This window comes from Coptis chinensis, chromosome 4 (assembly GCF_015680905.1).
Source record: "Coptis chinensis isolate HL-2020 chromosome 4, ASM1568090v1, whole genome shotgun sequence".
NCBI classification, from domain to species: domain Eukaryota; kingdom Viridiplantae; phylum Streptophyta; class Magnoliopsida; order Ranunculales; family Ranunculaceae; genus Coptis; species Coptis chinensis.
Window position 1 is genome coordinate 74,028,099 of NC_141459.1, and position 13,977 is coordinate 74,042,075.

The 13,977-nt window shown below is 37.0% G+C and overlaps 1 long non-coding RNA gene across 1 annotated transcript; it reads right to left on the reverse strand.

The window, feature by feature from the left end:
- Positions 1 to 2,321: 2,321 nt before the first annotated feature.
- LOC147504768 (uncharacterized) lies at positions 2,322 to 3,189 on the reverse strand. Its single transcript, XR_015220448.1, has 2 exons — positions 2,658 to 3,189; positions 2,322 to 2,510 (listed from the first exon to the last, which is right to left on the reverse strand). It is a non-coding gene; the product is annotated as an uncharacterized LOC147504768 (long non-coding RNA).
- Positions 3,190 to 13,977: the final 10,788 nt, after the last annotated feature.

The window sequence follows — 13,977 nt, forward strand, 5'->3', positions numbered from 1 at the left end:
AGGTCATCTAAGGATACTGTTACAAAAGCTACGACTATTTTTGAGGTAAAACCCGATCCTGAATTAAAAAATTTGATAGAATCCCTCACTAAAAAAGTAGATTCCCTTGCAGTTCAAGTAAACGATCAACTCCCAAAACATGTCATGAACGTTGACACATCCCCATGTGTGCTTTGTCTCAGTCCTGAACATCCTGATGCTTATTGTCCCTTGTTATATGCCTTCCCTTCTCAACCATCAGAAGAGGCATGTGCATTCAACATTCCTAATGCACATTGGCGACAACATCCGAATTTCGCTTGGCGCCCACCTCCACCACAGATGGCTCCTCCAGGTTTCGCTAATCCGCCTGTTCGACCACCCAACAACTTTATTCCATACCGCTAAGGAAATAATCAGCAGTACCAACAAAGTCAAAATCAATTTCAGAGTGATTCAAATGCTAACTACCAGAACAACCGCAGCCTTGTTCCAACCAATCCCAATTCTGGGTATAATTAACAACTTCTCAGCAATAATCACGAACTAGTACCTGTTGCACAACCTACGCCACTCATTACTGATTGGACAAGTGAGACTTTCTTAGCTTACATGAACCAATAATCTCAAATATTGACATCTATCCAACAATCACTTCAACAATTAGCACAAGAAAAGAGTCAGAAAGGCGTGTTTCCTAGACAAGCAGTTCTGAACCCTAAGCCAACAAACACGGTCTTTGAACTCACCAATGCACCTGGTACAACTGCTCCAAACTAGGGTGGGGTGCACGCAATCACTACTCTTCGATCTGGCAAAACTGTAGACAATCAAATACGTATGCCAGATGAGCGCCCAAAGGTATCCGAAGGTTCTAATAAATCTGTTCCTGATAATGAACCTTCGATGGAAACACCAAGTCCATCTAAGTCACCGAATCAAAAAGTGGGAAATGAGCAAGCAGATCCTTATGCCAAATTCCACCCTAAGGCACCGTTTCCTGCCCGTTTGGCAAAGAATAAACCTAAGGCACCAACCGCAGCCTTGTTCCAGCAAATCCAAATCCCAGCTATAATCAACAACATCTCAGCAATAATCGTGAACTAGTACCTGTTGCATAACCTGTGCCACTCATTACAGATAGGACAAGCGAGACGTTCTTAGCTTACATGAACCAACAATCTCATATTTTAACGTCTATCCAACAATCACTTCAACAATTGGCGCAAGAAAAGAGTCAGAAAGGCGTGTTTCCTGGACAAGCAGTTCCAAACCCTAAGCCAGCAAACATTGCCTTTGAACTCACTAATGCACCTGGTACAAGTACTCCAAACCAAGGTGAGGTGCACGCAATCACTACTCTTCGATCTGGCAAAACTGTAGACAATCAAATACGTATGCCAGATGATCAACCAAAGGTATCTGAAGGTTTCAATGAATCTATTTCCAATAATAAACCTACGGAGGATTCACCAAATCCAACAAAGTCAACATCTCAGAAATTAGGAAACGAGCAAGCGGACCCCTATGCCAAATTGCGGCCTAAGGCACTGTTTCCTGCACCCTTGACAAAGAATAAACCTGATGAGAATTTTGATGAAATTCGAGAAACTTTTCAGAATTTGACAATCAACTTACCTTTTCTCGATGCCCTAAAGCTATTGCCCAAATATGCAAAATTTCTAAAAGATATGTGCACCACAAAAAGGAGAACTAATGTTCATCAACAAGCGTTCCTCACCGAACAGTTTACATCCATCACCGAACACAATGGTATAGTCAAATACAAGGACCCTGGTAGACCAACAGTTCCATGCACCTTAGGTGACAAATATACGGCTACTGCGCTACTAGACCTAGGAGCTAGTCACTACACCATAACAGGCTATTTGCAATGGCAAAAAACCATTGCTAATAATTTTTGCAACGCTTTTTAAATGTTGCAAATATGGTGTGGGTAAAGTGTTGGAAATTTTTGCAACGGTAAATAAGCGTTGCAAACAGAAATTTCCAACGGTTATTAACCGTTGGAAACTAAACTTTCCAACGCTTATTTACCGTTGCAAGAAAAACTTTCCAACGGTTTTTATTTGCAACGCTTGTTTATGCCTGTTTCATACAAAATTTTAGCAACGTTTTTAAATTTGTAACGGTTATGAACCGTTGCTGATGGGTTGCAAATAAAAAAAAAAAAATCTCCTATTTTATTTTGTAACAACTAGCTAAACCTGCCCCATATTGAAACAAACATCTCAATTCCATAATAAAGTCCACATTGCCTTTTCATACCATTTAACAAGTAAATAATAGCAAACACAAACAAAAGACTGAAAAAAATAGGATATTCGTTAAACCATGTATGCAATATAACTTCAAAATATTTTTTAAGAGTTACAAATTCATATTTACAAATAAGGATAACATATTCAATACGATTTTCCAAGCAATCTCGAATCATTGCAATACCAAGTATTGGTGATGTCTTCACTCACTATAAATCCTAATGCGGCTCCACAAAGTCCATCTAATTCCTAAAAATTCACAAAACAAATAATGAACTTAGAAATACAATAATACTAATTAAACTCGTGCAATTAATTAAATATTTGAAAATCTACCTAAATGAAGTAAGAAGTTGAACAAATGAGAAAATAGAGGGTAGAATTTTAAGCTTTTACCTTGACAAGGAGCTTGAGGTGAGCATAATCATTTGATTGGGGAGCAATTATTTTGGTCTGCTTCTTGTTTTTCCCTCCATCAAATTGATACCCTACACAACACACTGAACAACACATTGAACGGCAACAAAATGATCTATCTAACTATTCTAAAAGGCTTTGAAACACTTTATATATAAACAAAAGCACCACTTCTATAAACCTAGGACTGTCCAAAAATATTGTCCTGCATCAACATGTACTAGTAAGCCATGGACCCAACATAACTATCAGAACATAACAATGTATAAAGCAGGTCGACCTACTTTGTACCAAGTGAAATTCAAATTTTCAAACAAACACTTGTGTCCAATAATAATATATAGAGCAAATAATGTGGATTCTCTAACCATGACACCCAACTAGAAGCATCTAGTCATCAAGACATTAATTTCAAACACGAAGATAAATGGGACAGAAAAATTGTAGATAAAAAAAAAGGTAAGAAAGAGTTGTATGAAAGATTTGTCTAACCTGTTTTATATTTCTTAATCACAATGCAAACTCAGATACCGAGTAGTCTACCAATAGGGAAAACCAAACCTAAAAAGTCAACAAATAATGATAAATTGTGAAGACATTAACACGTGGTCAAGCCACGAGTCCTTGTAAAGTTAGTATAGAAGATCATAAAGAACAATGAGGGTCATGTGCTCCATTGCTCCGTAATATATATAAAGTATTCATTCCATGACTAGCTATGTATGTACTAGTGCAACTGTGCAAGTTATGAATGAAACTAAACTTATGTGCCTATGTACTTAGTCAAATATGTACAATATATTACTTCCCAATAAGTGGAAGCTCAAAATAAATTAATTGTGTGGAAGAAACATACAAAATCTTAATAGTATTTAGCTTCATTTGCAGCTTTAACATGTGACTCTAAGTTGTGCTCATCAAGAGAAGAATTAAGGCTTCGAACATGCGCCCATGCTTGATATTCTAAATCTCTAGCTTGTAGTACCTCCCTGTAGAACCAACAAAAACATATAATTAAACTAATCACATTCTTTATATAGCTATTTTCAATTGCAAACACTAAACTCAACACAGAGAAATCCACTGCGTTTTCTACTTTTCTTTTCCACTACATGATACTAATGTAATCGCGCCCACACAAGCAGGCACACATCCAGACGCAAAAAATAAAAAAAATAATAATAACACAAAAGAAGAAAGTCGAGCAGCAGTACCCACGAACCAATCCCAAAAATTCATCACATATAGTTAATTCATGAGGAAAAGTCGCTACAAGTCTACAATGAAAGAGCAAATGGCTTGATGGTACGTAAGTTGTCTAGAATAAGGAAAAAGAAAAGGGTAGATTAACTTGTGAATCATGAGCTGTTATATCGAGGGGTTTACTAGTATTGTAGGCAATGATCATTGATCAACACAAATTTACATAATGAGGGCACGCACGGCAATTCAAAGAGAAACAAACAAAATATGAGTAAACCTAAAACATCTCAGAGGGAAATAATGAACAAAATCTCTCTCCCACACATAGACACAAAAAATCAATGACTTTGGTGTTTCAAGAAAAGATTATTAAGAGCGATAATGAATGTGACTCAATTGTCGTGATCTGCATATAAAAAAACCAACCATTATGCAAAGACTACAACAAAGAGTCTTGCTTCACGATCAAACACTAATGGCTAGTGCTTTTCCACTAACCGGATAATCAATCAAGTTTTGCGGTTTGCATATAACACTAAGGGTGAATGTTCGTAATCAATAACCGATAAAAAAAACAATGTGTTCGTAACAAGTTGACGACATGGTATTAAAATGGCAACTACAAAAACTGACTTGGTATACACACCAAATATAAAGTTAGACATCCAAATCATGGCCTAGGCCACATGAAAGCTGAAAAGGCAAGATGCAATAACAAACTTGAGAACAATTAAAAAGAGGAAATTAATCAACTAGGCAAAACAAAATAATATCCAAATTCAAGACAGCAGCAAGACCATAAGGAACGATATTGTTTAAAACAGTTTTGTGATACCTTCCTCAAATCCCAGAACCGAAAAGATTCCAGTTTTGGACCTTGAAGCTTGAGACTGCTAGTTTGAAAACATCAGCCATCTACATGCATCCAGATTGCATGGCAAGAACAGCTAAACCAGCTCCTACAGTCCTTGCACTTTCACTAAAAGGGCTGAATCCATAAACATGATACAAGGATTATTAGGATATATACAAAAACAAATGATCGTCACGATAACAAACAAAGTGCAAGAACTTTATTCCAGCAAGTGTATGGCAAGGAGAAAAAGGAAGAAATAGGTCATGTAAGGCATAAGTTGGACTCCAACAGTCTTATTAAACAAGGGGGAGCTCATTTTCAACTTTTATATTATTTGTTCCTCAGTGCAATCAAAGTAACTTGCATAACTAAAGCTTGGAATGGTATGAAATTTAAAATGATATTTAAGATAATTTTCAACCCGTGCTCGAGCATGTCCTTTTGCTTAAGAATAAATCAATGTACAAATATCAGAACAACAACTCAATTCTCCATCTGACAAAGCAACCTAGCAGTTCAGAACTATTGAAACTACAACGACACATTTGAGATTAATCAAAACATCAATGGACTTTACATCTTGATCAATTATTTGAGATTATTCTTTTTCAATTGTGATGGTGATACTTGCTATTTTAAGAGTAAGGATTTGCTCACAAATTGCAGGAGTCAAAACCCAAAAAAATACTGCTATAGTAATGTCTGAAGCCTAAAACAAAAAAAAACCCATCAAGTATCATATTTATTCTTTTTCCACAAAATACTGGGAGCAATATACCGTATCCAAGTGTGGGTGGAAGCTCTTAGCTCGAACGGTGAAATGCTAAAGAAGCTATGGTCCTATGGTCCAACTCGCTAATTAAAACACTAGATTATATTTTTCTGCAGTGAGAAAATAACAATCGAAACTATTGAAAACTGGTTGTCGAAGAATACCAAAAAGAAAACCCACCAGAATCTCGACCCGGTGATACCTATTAGAAGAACAGTAGCTCCCAAGAATTCCTCTGAACTATACCAACTAAAATTCTTGACACATATCTATATATAATTCTACTTACGCTTAACAAAACAAGTAAGCCTAAACCAATTGAAGCACTTTGCTTCTCACGACCCATGATGATGAAGAGGGCACTTTCCACACACCAGTTGAAGCTCGACTAGGAATCATTTTCAGAATTGCAAAAGAGAGGGTTTATTAGCTTCTAATTATCATGTTCCTGTATCTTTCTCATAAGCACATATTCAGACTCCCTTTGTGAAGTGAGTGATTAAGAAAATTAGATACAACAGGATCATAAGCCTAATAGTGAAAAGACGCACCTCGTGGATATACACATGGTGCTCTTTCGCAATAGCCGAGCCTTCTTCTTTGAGCTATCTTCTAATCCCTTGTTATAGTACTTTCTCCTCGCTACAAGAGTCTTCATAAGACTTTGATTGTCTCCCAATATCACTATATGCAGAGCCCGGAGTTTCTTTGTCGAAGATAATTGCGAAGTTCAACACCTTTGCAACCGCTTTGCATGGCATTTTGGCATTTAAACTTGTCAGAAAAACTGCTCCAAGAATCCTTCCATCGTGTCTCTTACAAAAAGCTGCTGCAGCTCCTCTTCCTGTATCTTTCTCATAAGCATGTAATTGACTAAATAATAGAGACCCTGTTCAAAGTAGTTTATGAATTCAAAGGTAGCTATGATAAGAGTTGGGTCAGCAATTAACGTAGTCTGAAAACTCTGAACTTCATAACTGGTCTCGACAACAAAATCAACCCCCAATAAACTGAATAGTAATAAAAGTAAGTAGGGATCAGCAATTAACATAGTCCCATCTCCAATATATGTTACTAGCATGTTCACAACCGAGAACAAATACATTTTTGGTTCAAGATTTAAATGCTTTCATTATATTTCAATACGGCCATGCTAGACACTTGGTACCTGTATCTGATCTGACACTAACTCATGTACTCGTGTCAGTGTCAATTAGCTAAACTGTAACTACTAACAATTTGGAATTTCTGATTGCTAACAATGTATTAAGAGGGGTGAGACAACTACATGAATATCTTTAGGATTTCTAGAGGAAAAATTAGGCTGCAATTCAAATCCTAAAGACAACTACATGAACATGTCATAAATCTATGCATAAAGAAAAAAATATGGCTGAATTCAAACCCTAAAGACAACTGGATGAATATGTCATGGATCTAGGCAAATAAATATATACTAAACAGAAAGGGAAAATATGGCTTACGTTCAAATCCTTAAACCAGTATTCAGGAATTACTAGAATATCCAGGCACGACATAAGAAAAACCGTCTCTCCAGTCTCCAAACTATTTTTGTCTCGTCAATATATATATCAAACTGAAACTTATCTCACAAAATTCATCAGTTTGAAAAGCTAAAGCCTTGATTGGACCTGTTTGGAAGGTAGATAAAAGATTACATGCTACTGTCTGGAAGGCCGATAAATGATTACATGCCTGGATGGAAAGAATACACAAGACATATTTTAAGACTACATTATGTCTTATTAGGCTTAGTGCAATTGCATTCTAGAGTCTAGACAGAATACTAAGCATACAAGGTTTCAATGACAAAGGAAATGCAAATACCTACATGAAGGGGCAAATGAAAGGTTATAGTTTTCAGCTATCACTTGCAATGCAACATCATGTCTATGTCTTGTCTACTAAGGGAAACTCAATGGTGTAAATTAATGACTTGTAAAATTGTGATCAACTTAAACACAATAAAATTACAAAACCCACCCAATTTCTAATTGCTTTTCTTAGTCCCTAACAAAGAAAGGATGAGCTGGATTTCAATTTTTTCAATCACTAAAAAAACTTCAGAAACAAAGTAAACCATACTAGCCATCGAGGATGAGCTGGATTTCAATTTTTTCAATCACTAAAAAAACTTCAGAAACAAAGTAAACCATACTAGCCATCGAGGCAAATGCAATCCCTATCATATAAAAAGCATTTTCTACAAAATTGTTAAGAATGATTGACTATGTATGATGTGCAAGAAGGCACCCCCAAACGAATAAAAAAGATAAACAAAAGTAAACCACATATAGAGATTCAGCTACAAACATAAAGAAAACTTATTTTTGAATATGGATTCAAATGCACTATTCAGAATCAAAGAAAATTAGATACACTTTCGCCCGTCTAGAGTAAGAACAAAAGAAGTTGTCGTCTATTCTTCGGGATAAGGCCTCGCGACGGGTTTTATCATGTTTGGGACTCAAAAGCCCATCCTAAATTTAAGATAGGAATGCCTATCTCAATAGGTCGTCCTATTGAGACATTACTGACCACTCTACACAAGATTACACTAACAATACATTAATAAAAAAAAATAAGGATAAAAAATAATAATAAACATCAAACTAAGAGAGTGGTTCATAACAAACTTACATCAACACAATGTGCAAAAGTATAATGTACACCAATTGCATGCACTTCAAGAGCAGTAGCAGCTCCAATTATTTGAACAAAACCCACATCTCTACAAACAAATAAATTTTCTTAGCCCTTATTCATCAACAATTAGACCTTATAGAAACAAATAAATTTTCAGTATGTGAAACTCACTTACCCAAATCTGCAGATTTATACACTAGCTTGAAACCCCAACAGTGACAAATCCAATTAGCTATTCAAACACCGAAATATCCTAACCTTACTTTATCAATTGTCTATTATTGACATATGGAAACATAGTAATTAACATAATAAACACTAGAAAAATTGGAAAGGCAAAGCTACAATCTTTAAGTAGAAGAGTAAAATAAATGAATATGAAAACCTTTGAAGAAACTAAATTGACCTGGGTTTCGGTCAGCAACGATTCCAAGTTGAGACGTTGAAAGGAAAAAAAAAAAAACTTTTGAGTAGTGAAGAGAAACAAAGCTTGTAAATCCTAAGAAAATTAAAATTGAAAATTTTTGTCAAATAAAACCCTACACAAAAAAAATCGGTGCTTGAAATAAATAATTTTTTTGATTCCATTACCTTGTTGAGATGTGAGAAGAAGAAAGAGTGAAAAAAAAAACAGAAAAAAAGAGCAAGTCGCTAATTGTGGGGAGCGGTGGTGGGGAGAGAGGAGAGAGAGACTAAAGTTAAGGTTATCTTTTATATTTCGGCCAAAATAATAGAGCGCGATTTTTTTTGTTTCCCTCTTTCACAAAATTTTCAAAATTTTGATTTGTAACACTTATCAAACGATTTTTAAGCGTTAGAAATTAATTCCTGAAATTCACCCAATTAAAGGAACACTTAACAACATTACCAACGCTTATATAGCGTTGACAATTTGCTAACGGTAAATAACTGTTGCAAAGCAAAAAAGGCTTATGTTGTAAATATCCTATTATGGTGTAATGAGTGTGAACTTACTTCCATATTACTTATTTAAACAACTAGGTCTTCATGAGCTTAAACCTACAACCATGATTCTACAGTTAGCTGATCGTTCAATTAAGTATCCAAAAGGAATTGTGGAAAACGTCCTTGTAAAAGTCCAAGACTTTTACTATCCTGTAGACTTTGTTATTTTGGATACAGAAGTTGCATATGATTCCATTCATATCATCTTAGGACGTCCGTTCCTAGCAACTGCTAATGCTCTCATTAACTGTAGGGATGGGTCCATGACAATGTCCTTCGGAAATCTTTCGGTAGAGGTGAATGTGTTCAAGTTGATGAAACAAATTCCAGAGCCTGACATTGATGGTGAGGCGAATAGGGTTGATAGCATTGCGCAAGAGTATTTAACAAACTCTTTTCCTGAAAATGAAGTATACCAATTTCTTTCCTTTAGTGATTCTGCATTTGAGGAAGATGATTATACACAAGAAGTAAACGAGTCATTAGAGTCAATACCACTATTTGACCCTACGACCGTGATGTCTACTGACTTGGATGAACATCAATATGTTTACTCCATGGAAGACGACTTTCCTCAAGAATCTTTAATACCCACTCCACCCACCCCTGACTTAAAACCTCTTCCTTCGGAATTAAAATACATACATCTTGATCCAGATGGTAGTTATCCAATTATCATATCATCACAATTGACTGACGATCAAGAATCCCGTTTAATAGATGTCATTCAACAACACCGTTCTGCTATTGGGTGGTCCCTTGATGACATTAAGGGCATTGACCCTAGTGTATGCACCCATCGCATACATCTTGAAGAAAATGCTAAGACGTCGCGTGAACCGCAGCGTCGTCAAAACCCAACCATGAAAGATGTGGTACGGGAGGAAGTTCTAAGATTACTCGATGCGGGTATTATTTACCCTATCTCTGATAGTGTTTGAGTGAGTCCAGTACACGTTGTTCCAAAGAAATTTGGCATTACGATTGTGCGCAATGATAAAGATGAATGCATCTCCGCTCGTATTCCAGTGAAATGGCGAATATGCATTGACTATCGCAAACTTAATGCAGTCACTCGTAAGGATCACTTTCCACTACCCTTCATTGATCAGATGCTTGAACGGTTAGCCGGTCATGCATATTACTGTTTTCTTGATGGTTATTCAGGATATTTTCAGATAGTCATAGATCATGCTGATCAAGAAAAGACTACGTTCACCTGTCTTTTTGGTACATTTGCTTATAAACGAATGTCTTTTGGCCTTTGCAATACACCTGGTACTTTCCAATGCTGCATGTTTCACATTTTCAGTGATATGGTTGAACGTTTTATGGAAGTATTCATGGACGACTTCTCAATATATGACGATTCTTTCGATAGCTGTCTATCAAATCTGGAAAAGGTTTTCACATGTTGTGAAGAGAAAAACCTCGTTTTTAATTGAGGAAAATGTCATTTTATAGTTACAAAAGGAATAGTTCTAGGACATATTGTTTCAAAGGACGGAATCGAAGTTGATAAAGCTAAGATTGAAAAAATTGCTTCACTTCTTATACCAAAAACAGGTCGCGACATTCGCGCATTTTTAGGACACGTAGGTTTCTATAGGAGATTTATTCAAGATTTTTCAAAGGTTGTTCGACCTTTAACCAATCTCCTGCTTAAAGATGTCGCTTTTTTACTTCACTTTCAATTGCAAACAAGCTTTTGAGACCTTAAAATCCGCCCTAACTACCGCTCCCATAATTCAACCACCTGATTGGTCTAAACCTTTTGAATTAATGTGTGACGCGAGCGACTATGCTATTGGAGCTGTACTAGGACAACGCCGAAAAGATAAGCTAATTGTCATTTACTACGCGAGTAAAACCCTTAATGAAGCTCAACGTAACTATACCACCACTGAGAAAGAGTTTCTCGTCGTTGTATATGCCTTGGATAAGTTTCGTCCGTACCTAGTGGGTTCTTCCACAATTGTCTACACCGACCATGCGGCGCTACCTATTATTAGCGAAAAGATGCAAAACAGAGGTTGATCCGCTGGATTCTCCGCTTGCAAGAATTTACTCTAGAAATTAGAGATAAAAAAGGTTGCGAAAATGTGGTTGCAGACTATTTATCACGACTCGTCAGTGAGGTTAATAATGATACAGAACCCATCTATGATTCCTTTCCTGATGAACACTTGTATTCTGTTTTTTCGTCCCCTTGGTACGCTGACATAGTAAATTACTTAGTTACCGAGGAAGTCCCTTCATCTTGGTCTCATAATGACCGAAAAAAGTTCTTATCCACTGTGAAATTTTATTTCTGGGATGATTCGTACCTCTCCAAGTATTGTTCAGACCAACTTATACGCCGTTGCATTCCCGACTGGGAACACAATGACGTGTTATCCTTCTGCCATGAACAATATTGTGGTGGTCATTTCAGTAGAAAGAAAACAGCGGCCAAGGTTCTACAATATGGATTTTATTGGCCAACACTGTTTTGAGATGCACATGAGCATTGCAAAGCATGCAACCGTTGTTAGCAGCTAGGACACATTACTTAATGCAATATGATGCCCTTAAATCCCATTTTAATTATGGAAATATTTGATGTATGGGGCATTGCTTCATGGGTTCCTTTCCAAATTCTCATGGCTTCCTATACATACTGGTAGTCATTGACTACGTGTCCAAATGGATTGAGGCTTTGGCATGTCGTTCTAATGATCATAAACGGTCGCTTACGTTCAGAAGGAAAATATTTTCTCACGATTTGGTGTTCCCAAAGCTATAATTAGTGATGGGGGAAATCATTTCTGTAATAAAATTTTTGAATCATTAGTAAAGAAATATGGAGTCACGCACAAAGTGGCAACTCCGTATCATCCTCGAACCCGATGGCCAAGTAGAAGTCTCTAATAGAGATCAAATCCATTTTGGAAAAAACTATTAATCCATCTAGAAAAGACTGGTCTCTAAGATTATCTGATGCCTTATGGGCATATAGAACAGCTTTTAAGACACATATAGGGATGTTTCCTTATCGCCTCATTTTTGGAAAAATTTGTCATCTGCCGGTTGAACTTGAGAATTGTGCTCTATGGGCCATCAAAAGCCTTAATTATAATACCAATGCGGCAGGCGAGAAGCAAAAATTGAAGTTAAATGAGCTTAAGGAAATTCGGAGCGATGCCTATGATCTCTCGAAGTCCTATAAAGCCAACATGAAAAGAGTGCATGACAAGCACATATTAAGAAAAGATTTCAAAGTTGGTCAAAAAGTTTTGTTATACAACTCGAGATTACACATTTTTCCAGGAAAATTAAAAACTCGATGGCCTGGTCCTTTCACTGTCTCTGCTGTCACCCCTTATGGGGCTATATCTTTGAAAATTTTAAACGATAATAGCGAATTTCAAGTAAATGGCCAACGTCTAAAACATTATCATGAGTTGCGCTCCGTGATGTCAAAAAGACTCTTCTCAAGATCCAAATACCTGGACTAAATAGATTCACTGGTGTACTTCCTTCCATGTGATTTAAACAGGAAAAGTACGCCATTAGGGTAGTCGGGCCCTCTTCTATTTTCTTTTCTAAAAATCCCTAGAGTGTGTGGTTGCAAGCGCCGGAACCTTACTCCACAAAAACTCTAATCAGAACTAAGTATAAATGTCTTCTGTTAATCGAGCAAACGTGCCGTCTGGTAAACAATGGGTGCCCAAAATTTCCCTTCCTTCCTTCTATTCCCTTCCTCGCGAACTTCAGCTAATCATTTGGTGTAAGTTTCACCCATCTCGAATAGGTAATGGTCGTAGTACTTTTGCTCGAAAGCGACGTGCATGAAGGATGGGGTGGTGTATGAATTGTTAAACACCTTTCTGTCAAGGTCTTGAATTACTATCCGATATGAGCCGGAGCCGATATAAGGTATATTATTGTCTGACACCAGCTCAGCAGAACAAACTTCTTCGTCATCCCGTTGCTCCCATAGGTTGGGATTCGTCTTGAGGATCTAAAGTTAAAAGACTCACATTCGTCTTGAGGATATGACGTTAAAAGACTCAACATGTATATACTCGTGTCTTTTATTTTCACCTTTGCACTAAGCGTCATGCATAAAGTGAGTCGTGATATGCAACATCGGATGGTCCCTCGTTCGCACGGGCAATGGATTTCACCACGCCAACCCCGAATAGTTTTCTATTTGATGACAGTTTGGGGCGGTTTGAGGCTATACCATATGTACTAAAAGTAATATTATTATTAGACCATTGCACATTGGTCAGGGATGGTACCGTCCTGAACCCTAGGCCCCCAAAACATAAAGGTTAAGCCATAGTCTGGCTGGATTGGGTTCGCCCGAGCTCCATTATGACAGGTTGCCCGATTTTACAATAATGGTTTTCTTCTTGAAGTCCGAGATTGTTGACACGCTCATCTCCCATTATAAATTTGTAGAGTTCTTTATTAAAAAAAAAAAAGGGGGGGTTTGCATTCGCTTTTTACACAAATTCAACCCCCAACAATAAAAATAAAAATAAAAAAAGGATTGATGTGCCTTAGCCATATTCAATTGGATGGCATTTTTAATGCCGATCGTTTTGACATCTCGCTCGTTCAATTTGGAGTTAAAATGGATCGAAATTCCGAGTTTGAAATTTTGGGACATAAGGGGAATTTCTGGAAATCATTTGGGCTTGGGCCAAAAATTAGAACCCGACACAAACCACACATCGGTCACAAAACCCAGCACGCGAGGCACAATCCACGCGTCAGCCTCCCCCCCCCCCCCGAAATTCCGGATCTTGCTCCCACTCAAACAACCCTCACAAGACGCTGTATCC